Raw genomic sequence first — 27526 nt, 5'->3', positions numbered from 1 at the left:
TAAGCTGCCCTTGTTTGCAGAACAGCAGCTGCAGGATAGGAAAGGAGGAGAAGCAGGGAATTCTAAAGCAAGGGATCAGCACCACCTGGCATCCAGCGCTGGCTCACCAGCCCTAAAGGCTTCCCGTAGTGGGGCAGCTCCACACCCCCAAGTTGCTCTCACAGTTTGAGAGTTTCCCAGGCCCACCTGCAGTTGCACTTCCTTAGCTGCTTCCCAGTTCCTTGCCCAAGTGCCCTTCTGGGGTTCTCTGCATGTTGGATAGCTCCAGACTGTGCCTGTGGCAGTTATTTGTGGGGAGAGGTCTCTCCAGCTGAAGACCATGACATTTGCACAGGCACTTTCAGCTCCCAAGGCAGCATCTTGAGCACAGGACTTGTGGATTTGTGCAGCAGCTCAGCCAGCTCCAGCTTGCCTAGCAACAGCTCACAGTTCTGCCAGGCACACTGCTGAGAGCGGCAGAGCTAAGTTCAGATCCAAGTGTAAGACAAACATCCTGGGGGAACATTTCTGGGCACTGTGCTGAGGCACAGCATCCTTTCTTGCAGTGATTTCACTCTTTGCACTCTCAAATATCCTGAAAACTCAACACTCAGAGAAATCTCTTCCCACTTCTGTGTGGATGGAAAGGCTGAGGGAAGCCCCAGGTCAGCAGGAATGCATGAGGAACACTGCTGAGCTAGGGAGAAGGCTTTTGGAAGCCCCAGGCCTGCTGGAAAGCAGCAGAGTTCTGTAGTGGAAAGCTGTCAGAAGCCCTCCAAGGGCTTCCAAACACCTCCCTTACATCCCCTCTGCACCCTCCAAAGATTATGAAAACCAATCCTAGAACCCTTCAGCACCCCCCCCAAACACCTAACATCCCTTGACACAAGGAAAAAAAACACTGAGATGTCCCTGAGAACTTCACTTTGACCTCCCTGAAATGAGCACACAGCTCCAGCCCCATTCCTAGGGAGCAAATGTCCTCAGTATTTGGGCATTGTGGGCAGGAATGTCTAAGATACAAACAATCAGGCAGGATTTGGGTAACTTTGGCCTTGTATCAAAGAAACTGGGCAATGGACAGATGATTTTTTACCCCAGGGAGACACAGATTGGGGAAGAACCAGACAAACCCTGGTAAAGCTCTGTCTCGTTCCAATGGCAGCTCTGGCTGTGCCAACTCAGCACTGTAATTGCTCTCATCAGCACTAATTGGTGTTCAGAAGGGCAGGAGGTGTTTGTTCCTGCTGGAGCCCCCAGCCTCTGAGAAGTGCAGAAGAAAAAGAGACAATTTGGGTTCAATTTGCTGCAAAAGGCTACTTAGGCAGGTCAGGATGATCCCAATGGAGCCTGGATGGATCTATTTGTTCCTTCCCCGCAGTCTAGCCTGGTCACCGGTATGGGTGCGGCGATGCTGGCTGAGGTGCCCCTTTTTGGTGAAGCTCTTGCCGCACTCAGCACAGGGGAAAGGCTTCTCTCCGGTGTGGATGCGGTGGTGGATGATGAGACTGGAGCTTCGTTTGATGTTCTTGCCTCACTCCCTGCAGCTGGAGGACTTCTCAGTGCTGTGCACCCTGCGGTGCTGGCAAAGGGAGGACATCTGGGTGAAGCTCTTACCACAGTCGGCACAGCTGTATGGTTTCTCACCGCTGTGGATCAGTTGATGCCGGAGGTATGACGTGCTCTTGGTAAAGCTCTTTCCACACGCAGCACAGGGGAACAGATGCTCTCCAGTGTGGATACGGCGGTGGATGGTAAGACTGGAGCTTTGTTTGAAGCTCTTGCCGCAGTCCCTACAGCTGAAGGACTTCTCACTAGTGTGGGTGAGGTGGTGCTGCCTAAGATGAGAGATACTCCTGAACCGCTTGCCACAGTTGTCACAAGAGACGGGTCTCTCTCTCCAGTGTGGGTGAGGCAGTGCTGGGTGAGACTATAGCGCTGGGTGAAGCTCTGCCCGCAGTCAGAAAAGGTGACGTTTCTCCCCGTGTGGGTGCGGCAGTGCCGAGTGAGCTTGCCACGCTGGGTGAAGCTGCGTCCGCACTCAGCACAGGTGAACGGTTTCTCTCCAGTGTGGGTGCGGCAGTGCTGGGTGAGACTATAGCGCTGGGTGAACCTCTGGCCGCAGTCAGCACAAGTGACCGGTTTCTCTCCAGTGTGGGTGCGGCGGTGCTGGATGAGCTTTGAGTTCCAGCGGAACCTCTTGCCACAGTCACCACAAAGGGCCGGGAGCCAGGCTGTGGGCAGTGGTGCTTCACTAGCTCTGAGCCACCTGGGAAGCTCTGCCCACACTCAAGACACTGATTCAGCTCTTTGGGTGACACTGAGGGACCTGCTCTGGCGTCATCCTCCTCCATACATTCCTCCTGCTCATCCTGGTCACCTTCATCATCATCATTATCCTCCTCTTCATAGTCATCATTCTTCTCAGCATCATTCTTGATCTTATCCTCTTTTTCCTCTCCCTTCACTCTGAAATTTGGCTGCTCCAACTTGATCTCTGGGTGTTTCTTCTCCTCCCAGCTCTTGCCTGGGTCCTTCTGTGAGGCCATACTGTGGCAGGAAGGGGTCACAGCTGTGCAATACAGAAGATGGAAGCACCTGAGCCCAGGACCTCAAACCCTCAGATCCTGACTAGGTCATGACAGTCCCTGACTCCCAACACCTCCCAACACCCAGCTGGAGGAGAGAATGCAGAGGGGACCTCAAACCTTCAGTTTCTGCCACAGTGTGGGCACAGACCTCCAATACCCATGCTGAGACCCCAGGTTCCTGTGATCAGTGCCCTGAGGTACCCTGGGGCTTACAAGTGGTCTTGTCCTACTCTCCTTGAGCCTGGTGACATTGGCAGGGTGGTTCCTGGCCCAGGCCCTGTCCTTTGATCTCCCTTGGCTCAGACAATGGAGGCAGCAGCAATGAACATGGAACACGAAACCACCTCCAACCTTCTCTCACCACCCTCCAGATCCCAACCCCTAAACATCACCTCCTGCCATACAACTGACCCCCAGCAGCCAGGAGCATTTATCAACTCCCATAACACCTGATGTGCCTCAGAGCTCCTAGAGAGGTGAAATATGCTGGACAGGAGGAGGTGGAGGAGGCGAAGAGCTGCCCTGGGGGCCTAGGATCCTGCTGTTTCCCCACTCTGGGTTTCTTACCTGTAGGGCTGCTCCAAGGGACAGATCTGCAAACTGTTCTTCCCCCCCACAAAGGGGCAGGGATAATGGAGAGAGGACACAGCTCCTGCAAGAGAGAAGCAAAGGGCTCAGAGGAGAGCACTGATCTGCAAGGGATGACTCAGCACTGCCCAGGACCAGGCAGCACAGCTCAGCCTTACTGGGGGCAGCTCCCAAGCCCAGCAGCACAGGCACAGCACACAGCCAGGGCTGCTCAAGATGGGAGGCCTCAAAAAGTGCAGACTCAGCTCCTTGCCCAGCACACAGCTGCAGGGCAGCACCACAACACAGCTGCCTCCACACAGCCTCTCCCAGCCCTTGCCTAAAGCTTCCTCACACTGCCTGCCCAGGGCTCTGCTGCCTGCAGCTGCATTTGACAATAGATTTTGCTCTGGTCCCAGTTCTCCTCCCTGTCCCTGCCCCCACCACACCCACTCTGTGCTCACCTCTGCCCTGAATACACCTTTCTGCTGGCCACTCCCCAAGAGAAGATCACAGCAGCCCTCAGGACACACACAAAGGGAGCTTCATGAGGGGGAAGGGACTTGGGCAGCTTCTTGCTACACCTCTTCAGCCCTCACTGGGATGCTGGAGGAGTCTCTGGCTCCTGCCCACACCTAACACCTCCAGCACCCTTCCCACAACTGCAGCCCAAAGAAACTCACTGGAAAGGGTTTGGCTTCCCTCTCTCCCTGACCATTTCTCTCAGATTGCTCTTTGCAGCTCCCCTGGAGCTGCCTCTCCACATCCCCAAGAGAAAATGAGGTTTGGTGGGAGGGCACAGTGCCCATGGGCTGCTGTTCATCTCCCAGCTGACACAGGCAGAGCTGCAGCACAATTCACTCCTTTCACCTCCTCCAATGCTGCCAGATTCTGCCATTCCCTGCACACACATCTGCCACCTGGGCCCTGGATCCTCTCCCCTTTTGGAGGGGACAAGGCCTAATTCCTGCCTGACCACTCCCAGGCCCTTCCCTCATTCCCAACACATCCATGGCCCTGCTGCCTTGGCTGTCCCATGGCCCTGTATCCCCCACCTCCACTGCCACTGCAGCTGGAAGGGTGGAGTGGGAAATGCTGTGGCTGAGGAAGCATCTAAGGAACTGGGCTGGAAGCAGCAGCACAAGAATGGAAGGGGCCTGAGACTAAAGGCTGGGATCAGCTGGAGGGCTGAAAGAACAGCACCAAGCCAAGGGGGGGTTACAGATGAGGGCTGGGGAGGGACCCTGCAGCCACCTCAGGCAGCAACTGATGAGAGCAAGGGGGACAGAGAGGGAGTGAGACCTCAGGTGACTCCTGCCATGGGGGATGGCTGGACTGTGTGGCTAGGAGCCCTGAGTGCCTGCTTGGGCTGTGCTGGATGTCAGGAGGGGACAGGGCAGGAGGGTCCTGAGCCAGGCAGGATTTGGGGTTTCGAGCTTCTGGGGTCAGCTGCTGCCAGCACCATTGGAGGTAGGAGCCAGGCAGAGCCACACAGCTGCTGAACTAAGCCCTCCCACCCCCTGCAGCCTTCATCCTCCATCTCTCCATCCATTGCTCCATCTCCACTCACTTGCTGCCCTCTAAGAGTCCCCAGGGTCCTACAACATCACCAGGGCTGATCTACACAGCCAGCAGGGCCCAACAGAAGCCCCTGGATGACAGCATTGAGGAGAATACCTGTGGTGGGTAGAAGGCACTGGGATGTCTTACACCAGAGAGTAGAGACCACCAGAAGGGACAGCAGAGTCCAGAGGGACACCACAAAGTGTCATCTAGCTTAGTTCATTCCCACAAGGCCTGCACCCACTCTCTACAAAGGAACAGCACAGGATCTCCAGTCTCCTTTGCCCTTCCTCTCTGCTCCCAGCAACATCTTCTGGCATCTCTTTCTGCAGAGGAACTTTGAGTTCTTGGCAGTGCTGCCAACTGCAGCCTGCAGCAACCTGGCTCACCTGGGAGCTGCCTACCAGAATCTGTAACTGCAGCTCTTGGGGATGGGGGGAGGAGGGGCAGAGAGGCATGGGGGAGGGGGAAGGCATTTGGGGCCTGGGGTTCTGGCCTGCTTTGGTGGAGCTCTGGAGGAAGCTTTGGCCTAGGGAGGTTGCTTGGCTCCCGTGGCCCAGGCGCACTATGGATTGTTGTGGATTGGATGCTTTGCACTGTAGGATGCAGCTCTGAACAGCACAGCCATGGAAACTGCCCAATTCCATCCAACCCTCTGGCCACAGCTTGGCATCAACTCCTTTCACAAGGCTCAAAGAGAGCCTCTCTGCCTCCTGAAACCTAAGGCAATACCCTGTAGAACAAGTTGGAGGAGCTCAAGGGGACAAGCTGCAGAGGGGGCCCAGGGCAACGTCCTGAGCTTCAACAAGAGCAAGGGCAGGGTCCTGCCCCTGGCCTGGCACAATCCTCACAATCAGGACAGGCTGGGGGAGGAGGGGATAGGAAGCAGCCCTGCAGAAAAGGACTGGGGGGTGCTGCTGGACAAGAAGCTGGACAGGAACAGACAGGGGGAGCCTGCAGCCCACAAGGCCAAGGGCAGCCTGGGCTGCACCAAAAGCAGCAGGGCCAGAGATGGACAGAGGCCATCCTGGCACTTGGCTCTGCTGAGACTTCACCTGCAGCACTGCAGCCAGCTCTGGAGCCTTCGACACAGGAAGGACATGGACCTGATGGAGAGGGCCCAGAGGAGGGACACAAAAATGATCAGGGGCTTGGAGCAGCTCTGCTACCAGGACAGGCTGAGGGAGCTGGGGGTGATCAGCCTGGAGAGGAGAAGACTCTGTGGAGACCTAGGAGTGACCTTCTGGTACCTGAAGAGGGCTACAAGAAGGCTGCAGAGGGAATCTTTGAAGCCATTGCCTCTGGTCCTGTCCCTGCAGGCTTTGCAAACTAGAGCAGAGCACATTGAGATCGGAGGTGAGGAACAAGTTCTGCACCAGGAGCCTGCTGGAACACTGCAACAGGTTGCCCAGGGAGGGGGTTGAGGTCCCAGGCCTGAAGAGGTTCAAGGTGAGGCTGGACAGGGCTCTGGGCAACCTGAGCTAGTGCAGGATGTCCCTGCTGACTGCAGAGGGACTTGGACTGCATCACCTTTGCAGCTCCCTGCCAACCCAAACCACTCTAGGATTCTAGGAGTCTAAGGGCAGCCTCCAGGGAGAGCAGGAAAAAGATGAGGCAGAGGAGAACAAGGAAGAGGACAAGGAGGAGGAGAACCAAAATCCCTTCCAAACTCCTCCAAACCTCTGCCAAATTCCTGGAAAGCTCTTCCAGCTCTGCAGAGTTCATTCTGAAGAGAGCTGAGGGAGTTGCTAGGCTCAGGGATGTCTTGCACACTCTGCACAAATGCTCCAGAAGCTTTCCAAGTGCCCTCAAAACCAGCAGCACAGCACTGCTGCCACACAATGCCAGGCTGCAAGGGACCCCAAGGCTCAGCTGCTCCAACCTTGCCAGCTGACACTGCACTGGAAAGGAGCTGGCCCAGCCCCCTGCCAAGCTGAGCCTTCCAACTCTGCCCTGCAGGGCAATCCACCACTGCCCTGGGGAGATGATTCCAATGGCTGACTGGCAGGGAAAAGCTTTTGCCTCTGCAGGGCACTGTGCCACTTCAGCTCAACTCTTGCACCTCATAGCCAGCCCCTAAGCCCTAGAACCAGTTCCCAAGCCCAGAGCCTGACCCCCGAGCTCAAGAAGCAGCCCCCGAGCCCAGAGCCAGACCCTGAGCCCAGCCCCAGCCCCTGAGCTCGAGAACCAGCAGCGAACATCAGAACCACTTCCCAAGCTCAAGTACCAAGCCCAAAGCTCAGTGCCAGCCCCCAAGCTCACACTCAAATCTAACGTGCAGATTCAGCTCCTGGGCTCAGAGTGAGCAACTAAGCTCAGAACCACTTCCCAAGCTCAACAACCAGACCCCAAGCTCAGCACCAGCCCTTGAGCTTGAGAACCACCAATTAAGGTCAGAAACCCTTCCCAAGTTCAAAGCCAGCTCCCAAGCTCAGCGCCAGCAACTAAGGTCACAACCACTTCCCAAGCTCCAGAACCAATCTCCAAGCTCAGTGGCAGCCCCAGAGATTAAAAACCATCCCCTGAGCCCAGAGCCAGCCCCCAAGCCCAAGAAGCAGCCCTGAGCTCAGGGAACAAGCTCCTGAGCTCAGACCCAGACCCCAAGCTCTCGAACCAGCAAGCAAAGTTAGAACTACTTCCCAAGCTCAAGAACCAACCCCCAAGCCCAGAGCCTGACCCCTGAACCCAAAACCAGCAAGTAAGGTCAGAACCAATTTCCTTAGCTCAAGAACCATTTCCCAAGCTCAGAACCAGCCTTCAAGCCCAGCACCAGCCTGCAACCTCAAGAGCCAGCAACTAAGGTCAGAACCACTTCCCAGCTCAAGAGCCAGCCCCCAAGCTCAAGAGCCAGCAACTAAGGTCAGAACCACTTCCCAGCTTGAGAACCAGCCCCTGAGCTCAGTGCCAGGCCCTGAGCTCAGGAGCCAGACCCTGAGCCAAGAGCCTGATCCCTGAGCTCAAGAAACAGCCCCCAAGCTCAGAGCCAGCTCCTAAGCTCTAGAACCAGCACTAAGGTCAGAACAACTTCTCCAGATCAAGAACCAGCCCACCAGCTCCCAAGCTCACACTCAAATCTAACATGCAGACTCAGCTCCTGGGCTCAGAGCCAGCAGCTAAGGTCAGAACCACTTCCCAAGCTCAATAACCAGCCCCTGAGCTCAGTGCCAGCCCCCAAGCTTGAGAACCAGCAGCTAAGGTCAGAACTACTTCCCAAGCTCAGGAACCAGTACCCAAGATCAGACCCAGACCCCAAGCCCAGAACCACTTCCAGAGCCCAGCACCAGTACCCCTAGCTCAAGAACCACCAACTAAGGTCAGAAGCCCCCAAGCTCACACTCAAAAGTGCAGACTCAGCTCCCAGGCTCAGAGCCAGCAACTAAGGTCAGAACCACTTCCCAAGCTCAAGAACCAGCTCCCATGCTCAGAAGCAGCTCCCAAGCTCAAGAATAAGCTGCCAAGCTCAGACCCAGCCCCCAAGCCCGAGAGCCTGCCACTAAGGCCAGAACCACTTCCCAAGCTCAGACCCAGCCCCCGAGCCCGAGAGCCTGCCACTAAGGCCAGAACCACTTCCCAAGGTCACAGCCAGCCCCTGAGTGCAAACACCAGCCCCCAGCTCAGTGCCAGCAACTAAGGTCAGAACCACATCCCAAGCCCAGAGCCATTCCCCAAGCCCAGAGCTGAAGAACAACATCCCGAGCCCAGCCCCAGGCCCTGAGCTTGAGAACCAGCAACTAAGGTCAGAAGTCATTCCCAAGGTCAGAGCCTGCCCCCGAGCCCAGAACCACTTCCCTAGCCCAGAGCCAGCCCCCAAGCCCAAGAACCAGCAATTAAGACCAGAACCACTTCATAAGCTTAACAACCAGACCCCGAGCTCACACTCAAATAAAAAGTGCAGACTCAGCTCCCAAGACCAGAATCAGCTCCCAAGCTCAAGAATCATCAGCCAACATCACACCCAGCCCCCAAACCCAGACCCACACCCAAGTTCAAGACCCAGCTCCCAAGCTCAACCTCCTGCCCCTCTTGGGGGCACCACAGCTGCACACAGCACTCCAGCTGGCAGCACACAATGCTGCCAGCACAAAAACCATTGCAGCAAAAGCCTCAAGCTGTGCTCAGCTGCCAAAACCAAAGGGACCTCAACTTGGCCACAAGAGAAAGGACCAAACTGAGCCAAGACACTGATCCAACACCCAAGGCTGCACAAAACAACCAGCAACAGCTTCCAGCAACAGCAGACCTGCAGCTGGGCTGCAAAGCTCTGCAGAAGAAAACCACTCCAGAAGGGCTCCAGGGCCCCAGGGATTGCAAAGCCCAGGCTCTCACTCTCCTCCTGCACAAGGAAAGCTTGACTTGCCCACAAGAAGCCAAACACTGCCCCACACCAAGCCATCCACACCACCTGACTTTCAACCTCCTTCAAGCCCTTGCCTGCCAGCAGCACTTCCTCAGCCCACAGCTCCAGCAACACCACAAGGCCTTGAAGGCTCTCCTGCACTCCACACCTCTCAGCCACACCCACACCCCTTGGCCACCCACAACCCAACAAGCTTCCTGCTCACCACTTCTCTTCCCAAGCCTCACCTCCCTTGGGCCCTCTCAGCACACCACCAACTGACCCCAGAAGGCTCCAGCTGACAGCACTGCTTGCAAGAATCCCAGGCACTTCCAAGGGCAGACTAGGAGCCCAGAGGCAAAACCCAAACCTTTCCCCTCTCCACAGGACTCTCTCCCATTTCCCATTCTTCCCAGCACCTCCAGCACCTAAGATGCATTTGCTCTGGGGCAGCTTCCTCACACAGCCACACAATTGCCTGGCCTGCAAAAGACCTCTCTCAGCACTGAGGCCAATTGCCAGCCCCAACACCACCAAGGACAACAAACCATGGCCCCATGGCCACACCTTGCTGCAACACCTCCAGCCATGGCCACTCCACTGCCTCCCTGGGCAGCCTCTGCCAGGCCCTGACCACTCTGCCACCAAACTCATTCCTCCTCCTCTCCAACCTAAGCCTCCCCTGACACAATTTCAGGACACTTCCTCTCCTTCTGCCACCTGAGACTAGGCACAAGAGCCCAACGCCCACCTCACTGCAGCCTCCTTGCAGGCAGCTCCAGAGGCCAAGAGGTCTCCCCTCAGCCTCCTCTTCTCCACACTAAACACCCACAGCTCCCTCACCTGCTCCTCTCAGCCCTGCTCTCCAGACCCTTCCACACCTTTCTTGCCCTTCTCTGCACCTGCTCCAGACCCTCAAAGTCCTTCTTGGAGTCAGGGGCCCAAAACTGACCCCAGCATTCCAGGGGTGGCCTCCCCAGGGCCCAGGACAGGAGGACAATCCCTGCCCTGGCCCTGCTGGACACAGCACTGCTGAGACTTGCAGAGCACTGCAATTGCTTTGCTCACTTGCAGCAATCATTTCCTTCCCTTCCCAGCTCATTGCACAGCAAAGAGCAGCAAGGGAATTGCTTTGGCTTCTGCTGAAGCTCCTCCAAGGAAGCTGCAGGACTTCTCACCAACAAAACCATCAACAACAGGCTGCCCCCAGCCCAAGCCAAACCTTTCAGTCCAAGTCAATGCAGTTCCTCAGCCACAAGCAGACACTCAACAGCTCAGCCTCATTTGGCTGCCTGCCAGCAAGCATTTCCCCAGGGGCAGAGCAGCTGCAGCACAGCAGTCTGCTTCTGACCATGCTTCCTGCCAGCACAGCTGACAAAAGCTCTGCACAGCTCTCAGCCTGCAGCCACACAGCAAAAGCTCCTCCTGCCCTGAGCCTTTCTGTGCTCAGGAGGCCTGCAGAGAAACTGAGAATCACTCTGCAACCCCCCAGGGAATCTTTGTGCCTCAAGAGATTGCAGAGCACAGAGGCCTTGGAGGGGCGTTCTGGGCAGGGGGGCTGTGGGTTTGGGGTGATTCTGACACCTCCTTAACCTCTCTGCCCAGCTCTGCAGAAGGCCCAGCACCAGGGGCAGGCATTGTGCTGCCAGCCCAAGGACTGTGGCAGGAGCACCCCTGGCTGCTGGCCCAGCACAGCCAGATGCAGGCATTGGCACTCTGGGGGGGGATAAAGCCCTGAACCCCCAAACAGTCTCCCCCAGCTCCCTGTGCCACCCCAGGCAGCCCATGCTGCACCCTGCCACAAGCAGAAGGAGCCCAAAATGCCCCCAGGGAAACCACAACAGCAGCCTGAGAGCTAAAATGCCTCCCTGGCACCCTCAGTTACCTCCCTGCACCCCAAAGCTATCCCAAAGGAACCAACAATGGTCCCCAGCACCCAGGCAGCAGGAAAGGACTCCCCCACCCCCAAGGGACCCAGCACTGGGGGGGGGACTGTAGAGGGATTCTGGGGGGCTGGGCCCATGGCAGTGCCATTTGGGACCCTGCCTGACCTGGGGCCAAGAAGACTTGGGGGGCAGCAACATTTGGGGACCCTCCTGTTCTTCCCTCCCCACTCCAGCTGGGCACTCCTCCAGTGCCACCCAAGTTGGGGACCCCATTGCCCTGGGGGTACCCCCCCACCTCCTGGCCTCCTCTCACCAGTAGGCTTTCTCTCCAAATGGGGGCTCCTGCCCAGGAGGCCACCCCAGCCCCAAGCCCTGGGCTCACAGACCAGGCCAGGCCAGGCTCTGAGGTGCTCTATGGCCAAGCCAAGCTGAGTCCAGCACCAAGCCACTGCTGGACCCCCCTGGACTCTTCCTTGGACCCCCCCAGCAAGGGCAGCGCTCAAGGAGGTGTCCTGCAGCTTGTGCAGGGATGAGAGCAGCTGAGGAGAGAGGGGAGAAGGCAAAGAGAGGGCAGAGAATGACCAGCAGAGAGCTCAGCACCACCCCAGGCTCCCATCCAGGCTGCCAAGGTGCTGCTGGGCACCCACCGGGCTTGGCTGGGGGCAGGGCACCACTGCCAGCTGCAAGTAGCCAAAGGGGCAAGCTGGGCACACTGGGCACACAAGCCCAGTGCCACACCCCACGCTCACCACCACCTCTCCTGCACACAGCAGCCCCCACAGCGCCGCTGCCACCTCAGCTCTGCTGCCAGCCCAGCCCCCAGCACAGGGACACAGGGACACAGGGCCAGGGACAGCCCCTGCAGCCCACCAATGGCTCCGCCTGCAACACAGCAGCAGCCAAAGGGGGCCTGCAGCTGCCCCCACCAGGGGGAGGCAGCAACACAAGGAACCCCACCGAGCCCCCACCCCAACCCCACCCGCGGCCCCGCAACCGCACAGATCCCTCCCAGAACAGCACAGACGACGCTCACCGACCCTGCACAACTCTGCCCTACCCCACAGCCCCCCCCGACCACCCCAAACCCCCACACCCGCACAGAGGTCCCCACAATCACAACGTGCCCCTCCCCCAACCGCACGGACCCCAAGCGCCAAGCTTGCAGAGCTCCCCCGGACCTCACAGACCCACCCCGTACCCCACGGCCCTCCCCCATATCCCACGGACCCCCACACACATATCCGCAGAAGCCCCCAACCAAACCCCACCGATTCCCCCTAGATCCCCGCAGAGGCTCCCCCCCCGCCCCAGCCCCACCGACCCCTACCCCACAAACCCTTCCCCAACCCAAGCGACCCTCCCGACCCCTCGCAGCCCCCCAGAGAGCATTCCCTGATCCCCACCCCACGACCCCCAAATCAGCCCCAAAGACTCCCTCACCCCACCTGGACCACGGAACAAGGGGGAAGCAGAGAAGGAGAAGGAGAAGGAGAAGGAGGAAGAGCTCAGCGCACAGGGAGCCGCCGGCCCCGGCAGACTGCTGGCGAGCAGAGAGCGCTGCCAGGGAGACCCCGGCCCGGCCCCTCCGGCTGCTGCGGCCACGTGGGACGGGGAGCGGAAGCAGGGAGCAGTCTGGAACGGAAGCCCCGCCCACTGCCGGGCAGCCGCAGCCAATGAGAGGCGGCGGGAGCGCGGCAGCTCCTCCCCCTGGGCGCTGCCGAGGCCCAGCCAGGAGCTGCCCCTGCCGGCCGCGGCCGCCATTGGTGCTGCCCCGTGGGGAGCGGCAGCGGGGCCGGAGCGCGGGAGAAGTGCCGGAGGTGCTGGCGGGCGAGCGGCAGCTGCCGGCTGGGGAGCTGCGGCGGGGCGGGAGGGGCTGAGGGGGCCGGGGAGCGCTGAGGGCGGCGGCAGCGCAGCGGGGAAGGCTCTGGCTGCGTGGGGCTGCCGGGGGCGTGTGTGGAGTTGGGGGTCGGGAGGGGCGCGGGGGGGCAGGGGGCTCCGTGGGGCTGGGGCAGGCTCGGGGAGGGTGAGGAATTGTTCTGTTTGGCTTGGGCCAGGGGCAGGGGGGTGCCGGCGGGGCTGGGGGCCGCGGGGTTGGCTCCTGAAGCTCTTGGCTGTTTGCAGTCTGTGCTGTGCAGGATGTGCATTGGGACAGCAATGGGGGGGGGCGGTGAGGTGTCAGAGAGCGGCCGGGAGGGACGGGGTCCAGAGTGCAACTCTCATCCCAGCCCTGCTGCCCGCACTCAGCACCAGGCGGGGCTGGCACTGGCACTGGGGGTGGAGCACAGCCCTGGGAGGAGAGGCTGAGGCAGCTCTGGGGTTGCTGAGCCTGGAGAAGAGGAGGCTCAGGGCAGACCTCATTGCTGTCTGCAACTCCCTGAAGGGAGGCTGGAGCCAGGTGGGGGTTGGTCTCTTCTGCCAGGCAAGCAGCACCAGAACAAGAGGACACAGTCTCAAGCTGTGCCAGGGGAGGTTTAGGCTGGATGTTAGGAAGAAGTTCTTCATAGAGAGAGAGATTGGCCATGGGAATGTGCTGCCCGGGGAGGTGGTGGAGTCTCCAACCCTGGAGGTGCTTAGGAAGAGCCTGGATGAGGCACTTGGTGCCATGGTTTAGTTGATCAGATGGTGCTGGGTGAGAGGTTGGACTTGATGATCTCAAAGGGCTCTTCCAATCTGGTTAATCCTCTCCTTTCCCCCCTCCTTTCCCCCCTCCTTTCCCCCCTCCTTTCCCCCCTCCTTTCCCCCCTCCTTTCCCCCCTCCTTTCCCCCCTCCTTTCCCCCCTCCTTTCCCCCCTCCTTTCCCCCCTCCTTTCCCCCCTCCTTTCCCCCCTCCTTTCCCCCCTCCTTTCCCCCCTCCTTTCCCCCCTCCTTTCCCCCCTCCTTTCCCCCCTCCTTTCCCCCCTCCTTTCCCCCCTCCTTTCCCCCCTCCTTTCCCCCCTCCTTTCCCCCCTCCTTTCCCCCCTCCTTTCCCCCCTCCTTTCCCCCCTCGGACAAGAGGGATCTAGAGATGCTGGAACATATCCAGAGCAGGGCCAGGAGGATGAGCAGAGGGCTGGAGCACCTCTCCTATGAGGACAGACTGAAGGAGTTGGGGCTGTTCAGTCTGGAGAAAAGAAGGCTCCCAGGTGACCTCATTGTGGCCTTCCAGGATCTGAAGGGGGCTGCAGGAAGGCTGGGGAGGGACTGCTCAGGATCTCAGGCAGTGATAGGACTAGGGGGAATGGAATGAAGCTGGAGGTGGGGAGATTCAGGCTGGAGGTGAGGAGGAAGTTCTTCCCCATGAGAGTGGTGAAGCCCTGGAATGGGTTGTCCAGGGAGGTGGTTGGGGCCCTGTCCCTGGAGGTGTTTAAGCCCAGGCTGGATGAGGCTCTGGCCAGGCTGATCTAGTGTGGGGTGTCCCTGCCCATGGCAGGGGGGTTGGAACTAGATGATCCTTGTGGTCCCTCCCAACCCTGACTGATTCTATGAGACTATGATGCTATGACCACAGCCATGGGCTGGACCTAGTCAGTGCTGAGCAGCAGATATTTGTCTCCCTCACCTCCCTGCCAAGGCAAAGCACAGAGCTCCCAGAACCGATTCTATGATTGCTCATGGAAACATTTGAAACCCAGGGTGGCTAGAACTCAACTGGAGTTTTAATGCTCACCTTAGTGTTTGTTAGGTGTGTTCTTGTTGGTTTGGGTGTTTTTTCCCCCTGGTCTGTATTTTCTAAGCCTTTCAATGTTCACCAGACAAACCCTGATGGTGGTGGTACTTCAAGTGATTTCTGACTGCATCTTCTGCCACATAAACAGCAAGCAATTACAGAGTGAGCAAGGTGCAGACAACATGAAGTGGGAATGTTGATCTGCTGCAGGGTAGGAAGACTCTGCAGAGAGGTCTGGAGAGGTTGGGCTGCTGGGCTCAGGTCAGTTCCAGAAGGTTTCATAAGGCCAAGCACTGGCTCTTTTGCTAGCATCACAACCACCCCGTGAAGGCTGCAGGCTTGGGGCAGCGTGGCTGGAAACTGCCCAGCAGAAAAGGGCCTGGGGGTGTTGGTAGACAGCCAGCTGAGCATGAGCCAGTGTGTACCCAGGTGGTTAGGAAGACCTCCACCATCCTGGCCTGGATCAGAAGGGCTGTGACCAGCAGGAAGTGATTGTCTCTCTGGCCCCAGCACTGGGGAGACTGCATCTCAAGTGCTGTGTTTGGTTTTGGGCATCACAGTATGAGAAAGTCACTGAGGTGCTGGAGCAGGGAGAGAGAAGGGCAGCAAAGCTGGTGAGGAGATTGGAGAGCAGGTCTGGTGAGGAGAGGCTGAGGGAGCTGGGATTGCTTATTCTGAAGAAGAGAAGGATGAGAGGAGACCTCATTGACCTCTACAGGTACCTGAAAGGAGATCAGAGTGAGGCCAATATTGGCCTCTTCTCCCAAGTAACCAATGACAGGCCAAGAGGAAATGCCCTGAAATTGTACCAGGGGAGATTTAGGTTGGAGAGGAGGGAAAATCTCTTTGCTTCAAGAGTGCTCAGGCATTGGAGCAGGCTGCCCAGGGGGGTGGGAGAGTCACTGTCCCTGGACATATTCAAGAAATGAGTAGAGGTGGCACTCTGGGCCATGGTCTGGTGGTCATGAAGATGTGGGTAGAAGGTTGGACTTGATGAGCTTGGAGGTCTTTTCCAACCTTAGGGAGTCTGTCTGTGAAACCCTGTGGCAAACCAGCAGCACTCAGGGGCTGAGAACACAACTCCCATTGGGATACATCCCCAGGGCTCAAGTCTCCTCCTAAGGCAGCTCTGAACCCTCAGCTGCAGTTCAAAGGCTCTGCTTCGAGCAGGGCAATGTTCCTCCTGCCCACAGCTGCCAGCTGAATTTGGGGGTTTCCCAACCCAAACTCTTCTCTGATTGGATCAACTCTGCCAGGAGCAGCAGATTCCACAGTCCTGATGCTTCACCTCTCAAACTCCCCAAATTCTATAGCTGCAGCTCAGGGGAGCTGACAGCTTTGTGCCTCTGGATTCCTCTTTCAGCACTTTGAGAAGATTTTAACATTTTCCAAACTATTAGAACCTCCTAAACCTCCCTAAAGATGCTTCAAAAGCTCTGTTTGAAGACTTGAGGATTTGAAGGAGTTTTCTTGGGCACTCAAAATGCTTTGTAAAAAATGACTTAAACATGATCCAAATCTCTCTGAAGATCATTCAAAGGGCCTGAAAAGAATCAAAATCTTGTAGGAAAACATCAAATATGCACAAAAATAATCAAAATGTCTTCAAAACTCACTAAAAGGGTCTGAAATGAGTAAGAACACTTCAAAAATCATTGAAAGGGCCTGGGAATAATGAAAATACCTCAAAAATCATTAGAAAAATCCTAAAAATGGTCTAAATATCTCAAAAAAATCATTGAAAAGGCCTGAAAAAGGAGATTAAAATACTCAAGCTATCTTCAAAAATCATTCAAAATGCCTGAGGCTAAGCAAAGTCTCCCCAAACCCCATTAAAATCAGCCCAAAATGAGGAAAATAGCTTCAAAAGGAAGGAAAAGGGGCTGGAAATTATCCACAGAGCTTCGGGAAATGATTAAAAGTGCCAAAATGAACCCAAACCAATTCCAGAACCTCATCCCCATGGCTGCCAAGCTCCTGCAAACTGATTCTGCAGAGCTCTCAGCCAGGCTCTGGCTTCATGCAGTCTCCAACATCCTTCAGAAATGCTGCAAAAGGCTGAAAGCTGCCGGAAAAGTCCTCAGCACCTGCTGGAAACTCTGGAAGGCGACAGAAAAACTCTTCCCGAGCCGTTCAGATCCCCTGGAGCTGCCCCAAGCCCCCTCGGGAGGCATCGAAATCTCTTTGCAAGAGTTTGGGAGAGTCTGGGAGGAGGTTTTGGGTTCCCAACCCTGCAGAGAATCCTCAGCGAAAAAAATCCTCCGGAGCTCCTGGAAACCTCTGCGCAACCTTTCCGAGCTGAGCCAAAGCTCCTGGGAGCTGTGCGCAGCTGCTGGGTCAGAGCTGTTGCGGAGCTGCTGTGCCCCAGCCCTGCCCCCGCAGCGCAGCTCAGCCCAGACGGCGCCGCCCTGGCTGAGAGCTGCACCTCCCGGCATGCCCCGCGCGGAGCCAGGGCCGCAGCTCCCCGCTGGGACTTGGAGGCGTGGTTGGGGTAATCCGGCGTCTGTGATTGGCTGCGGCTGCCCGGCCGTGGGCGGGGCTTCGTCTGCGGCCCCAGCCCCCGCCTGGGCTGGGCTGCAACGTGGGCGGTTCGGGGCCTCCATTGCATCGCTCTCTGCTCGCCCAGGCTGCCAGGAGGCTGCAGGGGACGGCAGTCGGCAGCTGCCTCTGCTCCGAGCTCTTCCTCCTTCCTCTTCCTGCTGCTGTGCGCCCCTTTGGCCTGGGCTGTGGGGTAGGTGTGGGCAGGCGCGGGGCAGAGTGGGGGCTGCTGGGGTGGGGATCCCTTGGGGCTTGGGGGAGCGGCTGGTGGGGTTGGCATTGGGATGGCCTGGGGCTGAGGGCTGTGTCGTGGAGCTGGGCTTGAGGAGGGCTCGGTGAGGTGTGGGGCTGGTGTGGGTGGGGCTGTGGGGGGTGGTTGTTGGGGGCTGTGGAGTTGTGGGGGCGTGTGTGAGGTTGGGTGAGGGCTTGGGGTCGGAGAGGGGCGTGTGAGGGGCTGGTGAGGAGCCCGTGGGGCTGTGTGGGTTTGGGGGTAGGAGTTGGTGGTGGTGGTGGGGGAGGCTGTGTGTGGGTGTGGTGTGTGTCGGGGTGGTGAGGCTGGGAGTGGGGAGTGGTGGGGTGGTGCGAGGGGGTGGGTGCGGTTGTGGGGAGCTGTGTGTGGGGCTGGGTCGGGGTGGGTGTGTTTGGGGGTTCCTTGTGGTGCTGTGCTGCTGCCTCCCCCTGGTGGGGGCAGCTGCAGGCCCCCTTTGGCTGCTGCTGTGTTGCAGGCGGAGCCATTGGTGGGCTGCAGGGGCTGTCCCTGGCCCTGTGTCCCTGTGTCCCTGTGCTGGGGGCTGGGCTGGCAGCAGAGCTGAGGTGGCAGCGGCGCTGTGGGGGCTGCTGTGTGCAGGAGAGGTGGTGGTGAGCGTGGGGTGTGGCTTGCAGCAGAGGCTGCTGTGGGGGTGTGTGGGGGAGCCCTGGGGGTTTGGAGGCTTTGTGCTGGCAGGTGCCGGGCGGCTGCTGTGCTGAAGGGCAGCGGCTGGGCTGAGGGCCAGGCGCGGGGGGGAGCTGTGGGCAGGCTGTGTGCTGGGTGCCGTGGGGGTGTCAGGCGTGGGTGCTGTGCTGAGCCTGAGCTTGGGAGCGCCTGGGGCTGGTGTCAGCTGTGGGGCGGTTTGGCTGTGCTGGGGGTGGTGGCATCCAAGGCCTCTGTGCCCCCCAGCCCCTTCCTGTGGGGCTCTGCTGTGCCCTTGTGCCAGGGGTGCCTCTGCCTGCCCTCGGGCACAGGGCTGTGTCCATCTCTCTGCAGGCCTCTCTGTGTCCCCCAGCTGGGCTCTGCCTTTTGTCCCTGCCCTCAGGAAGCTAAGCCTCTGTGCCCAGTGTGCCCAGCTTGCCCCTTTGGCTACTTGCAGCTGGCAGTGGTGCCCTGCCCCCAGCCAAGCCCGGTGGGTGCCCAGCAGCACCTTGGCAGCCTGGATGGGAGCCTGGGGTGGTGCTGAGCTCTCTGCTGGTCATTCTCTGCCCTCTCTTTGCCTTCTCCCCTCTCTCCTCAGCTGCTCTCATCCCTGCACAAGCTGCAGGACACCTCCTTGAGCGCTGCCCTTGCTGGGGGGGTCCAAGGAAGAGTCCAGGGGGGTCCAGCAGTGGCTTGGTGCTGGACTCAGCTTGGCTTGGCCATAGAGCACCTCAGAGCCTGGCCTGGCCTGGCCTGGTCTGTGAGCCCAAGGCTTGGGGCTGGGGTGGCCTCCTGGGCAGGAGCCCCCATTTGGAGAGAAAGCCTACTGGTGAGAGGAGGCCAGGAGGTGGGGGGGTGCCCCCAGGGCAATGGGGTCCAAACTTGGGTGGCACTGGAGGAGTGCCCAGCTGCAGTGGTTTGGGAAGAACAGGAGGGTCCCCAAATGTTGCTGCCCCCCAAATCTTCTTTGCCCCCAGGTCAGGCAAGGTCCCAGATGGTACTGCCATGGGCCCTGCACCCTAGAATCTCTCTGCAGTCCCCCCCAGTGCTGGGTCCCATGGGGGTGGGGGAATCCTTTCCTGCTGCCTGGGTGTTGGGGACCATTGTTGGTTCCTTTGGGGTAGCTTTGGGGTGCAGGGAGGTAACTGAGGGTGCCAGGGAGGCATTTTAGCTCTCAGGCTGCTGTTGTGGTTTTCCTGGGGGCATTTTGGGCTCCTCCTGCTTGTGGCAGGGTCCAGCATGGGCTGCCTGGGGTGGCACAGGTAGTTGGGGGAGGCTGTTTGGGGGGTTCAGGGCTTTATCCCCCCCCCAGACTGCCAATGCCTGCATCTGGCTGTGCTGGGCCAGCAGCCAGGGGTGCTCCTGCCTCAGCCCTTGGGCTGGCAGCAAAATGCCTGCCCCTGATGCTGGGCCTTCTGCAGAGCTGGGCAGAGAGGTTAAGGAGGTGTCAGAATCACCCCAAACCCACAGCCCCCCTGCCCAGAACACCCCTCCAAGGCCTCTGTGCTCTGCAATCTCCTGAGGCACAAAGATTCCCTGGGGGGTTGCAGAGTGGTTCTCAGTTTCTCTGTAGGCCTCCTGAGCACAGAAAGGCTCAGGGCAGGAGGAGCTTTTGCTGTGTGGCTGCAGGCTGAGAGCTGTGCAGAGCTTTTGTCAGCTGTGCTGGCAGGAAGCATGGTCAGAAGCAGACTGCTGTGTTTCAGCTGCTCTGCCACTGGGGAAATGCTTGCTGGCAGGCAACCAAATGAGGCTGAGCTGTTGAGTGTCTGCTTGTGGCTGAGGAAGTGCATTGACTTGGACTGAAAGGTTTGGCTTGGGCTGGGGGCATCCTGTTCTTGATGGTTTTGGTGGTGAGGAGTCCTGCAGCTTCCTTGGAGGAGCTTCAGCAGAAGACAAAGCAATTCCCTTGCTGCTCTTTGCTGTGCAATGAGCTGGGAAGGGAAGGAAATGATTGCTGCAAGTGAGCAAAGCAATTGCAGTGCTCTGCAAGTCTCAGCAGTGCTGTGTCCAGCAGGGCCAGGGCAGGGGTTGTCCTCCTGTCCTGGGCCCTGGGGAGGCCACCCCTGGAATGCTGGGGTCAGTTTTGGGCCCCTGACTCCAAGAAGGACTTTGAGGGTCTGGAGCAGGTGCAGAGAAGGGCAAGAAAGGTGGGAAAGGGTCTGGAGAGCAGGGCTGAGAGGAGCAGGTGAGGGAGCTGTGGGTGTTTAGTGTGGAGAAGAGGAGGCTGAGGGGAGACCTCTTGGCTTCTAGAGCTCCCTGCAAGGAGGCTGCAGTGAGGTGGGGGTTGGGCTCTTGTGCCTAGTCTCAGGTGCTAGGACGAGAGGAAGTGTCCTGAAATTGTGGCAGGGGAGGCTTAGGTTGGAGAGGAGGAGGAATGAGTTTGGTGGCAGAGTGGTCAGGGCCTGGCAGAGGCTGCCCAGGGAGGCAGTGGAGTGGCCATGGCTGGAGGTGTTGCAGCAAGGTGTGGCCATGGGGCCATGGTTTGGTGTCCCTGGTGGTGGTGTGACTGGCTGTGGCCGGTTGACGTTGCCCCCTTAAGAAAGGGAATATGGTGGACGGAAGTTGGTAAACGGAAGGAATAGTCTAAACTATTTCATTGGTAAAGTGGGAGGAAGCACCTTCTGAGCTGGGACTATACTGGACATTTCCAGCACTTCTCAGTCAGTCTTGCTTCCGCCTCTTCTTCGTGCTGCAGCTTTTTCTGTGCTGGGCTTTCTGCCAAGGCTTCGGCCTTGAAGCCGATAAGATACCAAGCCTGTATTGACTCCTTTCCAATTAACACAAAACTGCTTTTAACTTCTTTCTTTCTTCTTTCTCCCTTTTTCTGACCTATTCTGGGGAAAGGGGGGGAGAGAGGGGAGAGCGGAGGTGGGGAACCCCCTCTGCCTTGAGGGGGGTCACTCTCATTTCTGTGTTACTCTGTTGTATATCTTTGTATATATTGTAGATACTGTAAATTTGTAAATAATCCCCTGCATTCCCTACGTTGCTTTGTAAATATAGCTTCACTGCTTTGCTAATTCAGCTTGCGAGTTTTTTTTTTCCTTTCCCTTCAATTTTTTTTTCCCTTTTACTTTACAAGGGGGAAGGGAGGAGGCTTCTTGGCCTTGCCCTTCCATCCCACGACACTGGCAGTTGGCCTCAATGCTCAGAGAGGTCTTTTGCAGGCCAGGCAATTGTGTGGCTGTGTGAGGAAGCTGCCCCAGAGCAAATGCATCTTAGGTGCTGGAGGTGCTGGGAAGAATGGGAAATGGGAGAGAGTCCTGTGGAGAGGGGAAAGGTTTGGGTTTTGCCTCTGGGCTCATAGTCTGCCCTTGGAAGTGCCTGGGATTCTTGCAAGCAGTGCTGTCAGCTGGAGCCTGTTGGGGTTAGTTGGTGGTGTGCTGAGAGGGCCCAAGGGAGGTGAGGCTTGGGAAGAGAAGTGGTGAGCAGGAAGCTTGTTGGGTTGTGGGTGGCCAAGGGGTGTGGGTGTGGCTGAGAGGTGTGGAGTGCAGGAGAACCTTCAAGGCCTTGTGGTGTTGCTGGAGCTGTGGGCTGAGGAAGTGGTGCTGCCAGGCAAGGGCTTGAAGGAGGTTGAAAGTCAAGTGGTGTGGATGGCTTGGTGTGGGGAAGTGTTTGGCTTCTTGTGGGCAAGTGAAGCTTTCCTTGTGCAGGAGGAGAGTGAGAGCCTGGGCTTTGCAATCCCTGAGGCCCTGGAGCCCTTCTGGAGTGGTTTTCTCCTGTAGAGCTTTGCAGCCCAGCTGCAGGTCTGCTGTTGCTTGAGGCTGTTGCTGGTTGTTTTGTGCAGCCTTGGGTGTTGGATCAGTGTCTTGGCTGAGTTTGGTCCTTTCTCTTGTTGCCAAGTTGAGGTCCTTTTGGTTTTGGCAGCTGAGCACAGCTTGAGGCTTTTTGCTGCAATGGTTTTTGTGCTGGCAGCATTGTGTGCTGCCAGCTGGAGTGCTGTGTGCAGCTCTGGTGCCCCTAGGCGGGGCAGGAGGTTAAGTTTGGGAGCTGGGTCTTGAGCTTGGGAAGTGGTTCTGACCTTAGTTGCCTGTTCTCAATCTAGAGGTACTGGCGCTGGGCTCGGGATGTGCTTCTGTGCCCATGGTCTGCTTCTTGAGCTCGGGAAGTGGTTCTGGGCTTGGGATCTGACTCTGATCTTGAGTGCTGGTTCTTGAGCTTGCAATGTGGTTCTCATCTTAGTTTCTCGCTCTATGCTCAGGGGTCAGGTTCTGGGCTTGGGAGCTGGTTCCTGAGTTCAGGGGCTGGCTCTGGGCTTGGGGGATGGTTCTTGAACTCAGGGGCTGGCTCAGAGCTTGGAAAGTGGTTCTGACCTCAGCTGCTGGTTCTTGAGCTCAGGGGCTGGGTCTGAACTTGGGGGCTGGTTCTTGAGCTTGTGAAGTGGTTCACAGTATCACCAAGGCTGGAAGAGATCTCAAAGATCATCAAGTCCAACCTGTCACCCAAGACCTTGTTTCTAGACCATGGCACCAAGTGCCACATCCAATCCCCTCTTGAATACTTCTAGAAATGGTTCTCACCTTAATTGCTGGCTCTGGGCTCATGGGTCAGGCTCGGGGGTTAGACTATGGGCTTGGGTGCTGCCTCTGAGCTTGGGGGCTGGCTCTTGAGCTTGGGAAGTGGTTCTGACCTTAGTTGCTGGTTCTAGAGCTCAGGGGCTGGCTTTTGAGCTTGGGGGCTGATGCTGAGCTTGGGGGCTGGCTCTGAGCTTGGGAAGAGGTTCTGACCTTAGCTGCTGGTTCTCAAGCTTGGGGACTGGGCCTGAGCTTGGGGGCTGGCTCTTGAGCTTGGGAAGTAGTTCTGACCTTAGTTGCTGGCTCTAGAGCTCAGGGGCTGGCTTTTGAGCTTGGGGGCTGGTGCTGAGCTTGGGGGCTGGCTCTGAGCTTGGGAGCTGGTTCTTGGTCTTGGGAAGTGGTTCTGACCTTAGTTGCTGGCTCTAGAGCTCAGGGGCTGGCTTTTGAGCTTGGGGGCTGGTGCTGAGCTTGGGGGCTGGCTCTGAGCTTGGGAAGAGGTTCTGACCTTAGCTGCTGGTTCTCGAGCTTGGGGACTGGGCCTGAGCTTGGGGGCTGGCTCTTGAGCTTGGGAAGTGGTTCTGACCTTAGTTGCTGGCTCTGGGCTCAGGAGCTGGTTCTTGAGCTTTAGAAATGGTTGTGGGCTTGGGGGTTGGTTCTTGAGCTTGGGACATGGTTCTGACCTTAGTTGCTGGTTCTAGAGCTCAAGGTTGGCTCTGAGCTCAGGAAGTGGTTCTGGGCTCAGTGTCTGGGTCTGAGCTCAGTAGCTTGTTCTTGAGTTCAGGGGCTGGCTCTGGGCTCAGGGGCTGGTTCTTGAGCTCGGGGGGTGGATTTTTGAGCTTGGGAAGTGGTTCTGACATTAGTTGCTGGCTCTAAAGCTTAGGGGCTAGTTCTGAGCTTGGGAAGTAGTTCTGACCTTAGGTGCTGGTTCTCAAGCTTGGGGGCTGGCACTGAGCTCAGGGGCTGGCTGTCAAGCTTGGGAAGTGGAGCTGAGCTTAGTTGCTGGCTCTGAGCCCTGGAGCTGAGTCTGTATGTTCGATTTGAGTGTGAGCTTGGGGGCTGGTGGGCTTGTTCTTGATCTTGAGAAGTTGTTCTGACCTTAGTTGCTGGCTCTTGAGCTTGGGGGCTGGCTCTTGAGCTGGGAAGTGGTTCTGACCTTAGTTGCTGGCTCTTGAGGTTGCAGGCTGGTGCTGGGCTTGAAGGCTGGTTCTGAGCTTGGGAAGTGGTTCTTGAGCTAAGGAAATTGGTTCTGACCTTACTTGCTGGTTTTGGATTCAGGGGTCAGGCTCTGGGCTTGGGGGTTGGTTCTTGAGCTTGGGAAGTAGTTCTAACTTTGCTTGCTGGTTCGAGAGCTTGGGGTCTGGGTCTGAGCTCAGGAGCTTGTTCCCTGAGCTCAGGGCTGCTTTTTGAGTTCAGGGTCTGGCTCTGGGGCTACTTCTTGAGCTCGGGGGTCAGGCTCTGGGCTTGGGAACTGGTTCTAGAGCTTAGGGGATGGCTCTGAGGTGCAAGAGTTGAGCTGAAGTGGAACAGTGCCCTGCAGAGGCAAAAGCTTTTCCCTGCCAGTCAGCCATTGGAATCCTCTCCCCAGGGCAGTGGTGGATTGCCCTGCAGGGCAGAGTTGGAAGGCTCAGCTTGGCAGGGGGCTGGGCCAGCTCCTTTCCAGTCCAGTGTCAGCTGGCAAGGTTGGAGCAGCTGAGCCTTGGGGTCCCTTGCAGCCTGGCATTGTGTGGCAGCAGTGCTGTGCTGCTGGTTTTGAGGGCACTTGGAAAGCTTCTGGAGCATTTGTGCAGAGTGTGCAAGACATCCCTGAGCCTAGCAACTCCCTCAGCTCTCTTCAGAATGAACTCTGCAGAGCTGGAAGAGCTTTCCAGGAATTTGGCAGAGGTTGGAGTAATATGGAGGATTTTGGAAGGGATTTTGGTTCTCCTTCTCCTTGTCCTCTTCCTTGTCTTCCTCTGCCTCATCTTTTTCCTGCTCTCCCTGGAGGCTGCACTTAGACTCCTAGAATCCTGGAGTGGTTTGGGTTGGGAGGGAGCTGCAAAGGTGCTGCAGTCGAAGCCCCTCTGCAGTCAGCAGGGACATCCTGCACTAGCTCAGGTTGCCCAGAGCCCTGTCCAGCCTCACCTCGAACCTCTTCAGGCCTGGGACTTCAACCCCCTCCCTGGGCAACCTGTTGCAGTGTTCCAGCAGGCTCCTGGTGCAGAACTTGTTCCTCACCTCCAATCTCAATCTGCTCTGCTCTAGTTTACAAAGCCTGCAGGGACAGGACCAGAGGCAATGGCTTCAAACAGTCCCTCTGCAGCCTTCTTGTAGCCCCCTTGAGGTACCAGAAGGTCACTCCTAGGTCTCCACAGAGTCTTCTCCTCTCCAGGCTGATCACCCCCAGCTCCCTCAGCCTGTCCTGGTAGCAGAGCTGCTCCAAGCCCCTGATCATTTTTGTGTCCCTCCTCTAGGCCTTCTCCATCAGGTCCATGTCCTTCCTGTGTTGAGGGCTCCAGAGCTGGCTACAGTGCTGCAGGTGAAGTCTCAGCAGAGCAGAGCCAAGTGCCAGGATGGCCTCTGTCCATCTCTGGCCCTGCTGCTTTTGGTGCAGCCCAGGCTGCCCTTGGCCTTGTGGGCTGCAGGCTCCCGCTGTCTGTTCCTGTCCAGCTTCTTGTCCAGCAGCATCCCCCAGTGCTTTTCTGCAGGGCTGCTTCCTATCCCCTCCTCCCCCAGCCTGTCCTGATTGTGAGGATTGTGCCAGGCCAGGGGCAGAGATGCTCTCTTTGAGCCTTGTGAAAGGAGCTGATGCCAAGCTGTGCCCAGAGGGTTGGATAGAATTGGGCAGTTTCCATGGCTGTGCTGTTCAGAGCTGCATCCTACAGTGCAAAGCATCCAATCCACAACAATCCATAGTGCGCCTGGGCCACGGGAGCCAAGCAACCTCCCTAGGCCAAAGCTTCTTCCAGAGCTCCACCAAAGCAGGCCAGAACCCCAGGCCCCAAATGCCTTCCCCCTCCCCCATGCCTCTCTGCCCCTCCTCCCCCCATACCCAAGAGCTGCAGTTACAGAGTCTGGTAGGCAGCTCCCAGGTGAGCCAGGCCGCTGCAGGCCGCAGTTGGCAGCACTGCCAAGGCCTCAAAGCTCCTCTGCAGAGAGAGATGCCAGAAGATGTTGCTGGGAGCAGAGAGGAAGGGCAAAGGAGGTTGGAGATCCTGTGCTGTTCCTTTGTAGAGAGTGGGTGCAGGCCTTGTGGGAATGAACTAAGCTAGATGACACTTTGTGGTGTCCCTCTGGACTCTGCTGTCCCTTCTGGAGGTCTCTACTCTCTGGTGTAAGACATCCGAGTGCCTTCCACCCACCACAGGGATTCTCCTCCATGCTCTCATCCAGGGGCTTCTGTAGGGCCCTACTGGCTGTGAAGATCAGCCCTGGGGCCTTGGTGGGGTCATGGGGATTTTGAGAGGGCAGCAAGTGAGTGGAGCTGGAGCACTGGATGAAGAGATGGAGTGTGAAGGCTGCAGGGGGTGGGAGGGCTTAGTTCAGCAGCTGTGTGGCTCTGCCTGACTCCTACCTCCAATGATGCTGGCAGCAGCTGACCCCAGAAGCTCAAAACCCCAAATCCTGCCTGGCTGAGGACAGTCCCCTGACCCCTCCTGACATGCAGCACGGCCCAAGCAGGCACTCAGGGCTCCTAGCCACACAGCCCAGCCATCCCCCATGGCAGGAGTCACCTGAGGTCTCACTCCCTCTCTGTCCCCCTTGCTCTCATCAGTTGCTGCCTGAGGTGGCTGCAGGGTCCCTCCCCAGCCCTCATCTGTAACCCCCCCTTGGCTTGGTGCTGTTCTTTCAGCCCTCCAGCTGATCCCAGCCTTTAGTCTCAGGCCCCTTCCATTCTTGTGCTGCTGCTTCCATCCCAGTTCCTTAGATGCTTCCTCAGCCACAGCATTTCCCACTCCACCCTTCCAGCTGCAGTGGCAGTGGAGGTGGGGTCCACAGGACCATGGGACAGTCAAGGCAGCAGGGACATGGATGGGCTGGGACTGAGGGAAGGGCCTGGGAGTGGTCAGGCAGGAATTAGGCCTTGTCCCCCCAAGAAGGGGAGAGGATGCAGGGCCCATGTGGCAAATGAGTGTGCAGGGAATGGCAGAATCTGGCAGCATTTCAGGAGGTGAAAGGAGTGAATTGTGCTGCAGCTGTGCCTGTGTCAGCTGGGAGATGAACAGCAGCCCATGGGCACTGTGCCCTCCCATCAAACCTCATTTTCTCTTGGGGATGTGGAGTGGCAGCTCCAGGAGAACTGCAAAGAGCAAGCTGAGAGAAATGGTCAGGGAGAGAAGGAAGCCAAACCCTTTCCAGTGAGTCTCTTTGGGCTGCAGGTGTGTGAAGGGTGCTGGAGGTGTGAGGTTTGGGCAGGAGCCAGAGACTCCTCCAGCATCCCAGTGAGGGCTGAAGAGGTTTAGCAAGAAGCTGCCCAAGGCCCTTCCCCCTTTGCTGCATCTGCAGAGATCATGAAGCTCCCTTTTCAGTATTCCTAAGGTTGGAAGGGACCTCAAAGATCATCAAGTCCAACCTGTTACCACAGACCTCACGACTAGAGTAGGGAGGACACTACTGCCCACTGCAGGCTTGAACTCACGACCTTCCCATTAAGAGTCTTATGTGCTACCAACTGAGCCACCGTACCAGTGTGTGTGTCCTGAGGGCTGCTGTGATCTTCAGTTGGGGAGTGGCCAGCAGAGAGGTGTGTGCAGGGCAGAGCTGAGCACAGAGTGTGTGGGGTGGGGGCAGAGCCAGGGAGGAGAGCTGGGTCCAGAGCAAGATCTGCTGTCAAATGCAGCTGCAGGCAGCAGAGCCCTGCGCAGGCAGTGGGAGGAAGCTTTAGGCAAGGCCTGGGAGAGGCTGTGTGGAGGCAGCTGTGTTGTGGTGCTGGCCTGCAGCTGTGTGCTGGGGGCTGTGTGCTGGGCAAGGAGCTGAGTCTGTACTTGTTGAGTCCTCCCATCTTGATCAGCCCTGGCTGTGTGCTGTGGCTGTGCTGCTG

At 57.8% G+C, this 27526-nt stretch overlaps 1 protein-coding gene across 1 annotated transcript in view; it reads left to right on the top strand.

The window, feature by feature from the left end:
• LOC137454421 (zinc finger protein 850-like) overlaps positions 1-27526 on the top strand; it is a 345652-nt gene that overhangs the window by 139392 nt on the left and 178734 nt on the right. The gene's annotated exons all lie outside the window — the stretch shown is intronic.

This window comes from Melanerpes formicivorus, unplaced genomic scaffold (genome assembly GCF_026170545.1).
Source record: "Melanerpes formicivorus ecotype bairdi unplaced genomic scaffold, bMelFor1.0.p_v2 SCAF_80, whole genome shotgun sequence".
NCBI classification, from domain to species: Eukaryota; Metazoa; Chordata; class Aves; order Piciformes; family Picidae; genus Melanerpes; species Melanerpes formicivorus.
Note: the sequence above shows the minus strand (reverse complement) of the source record. Positions and strands in the feature narration are given on the sequence as shown.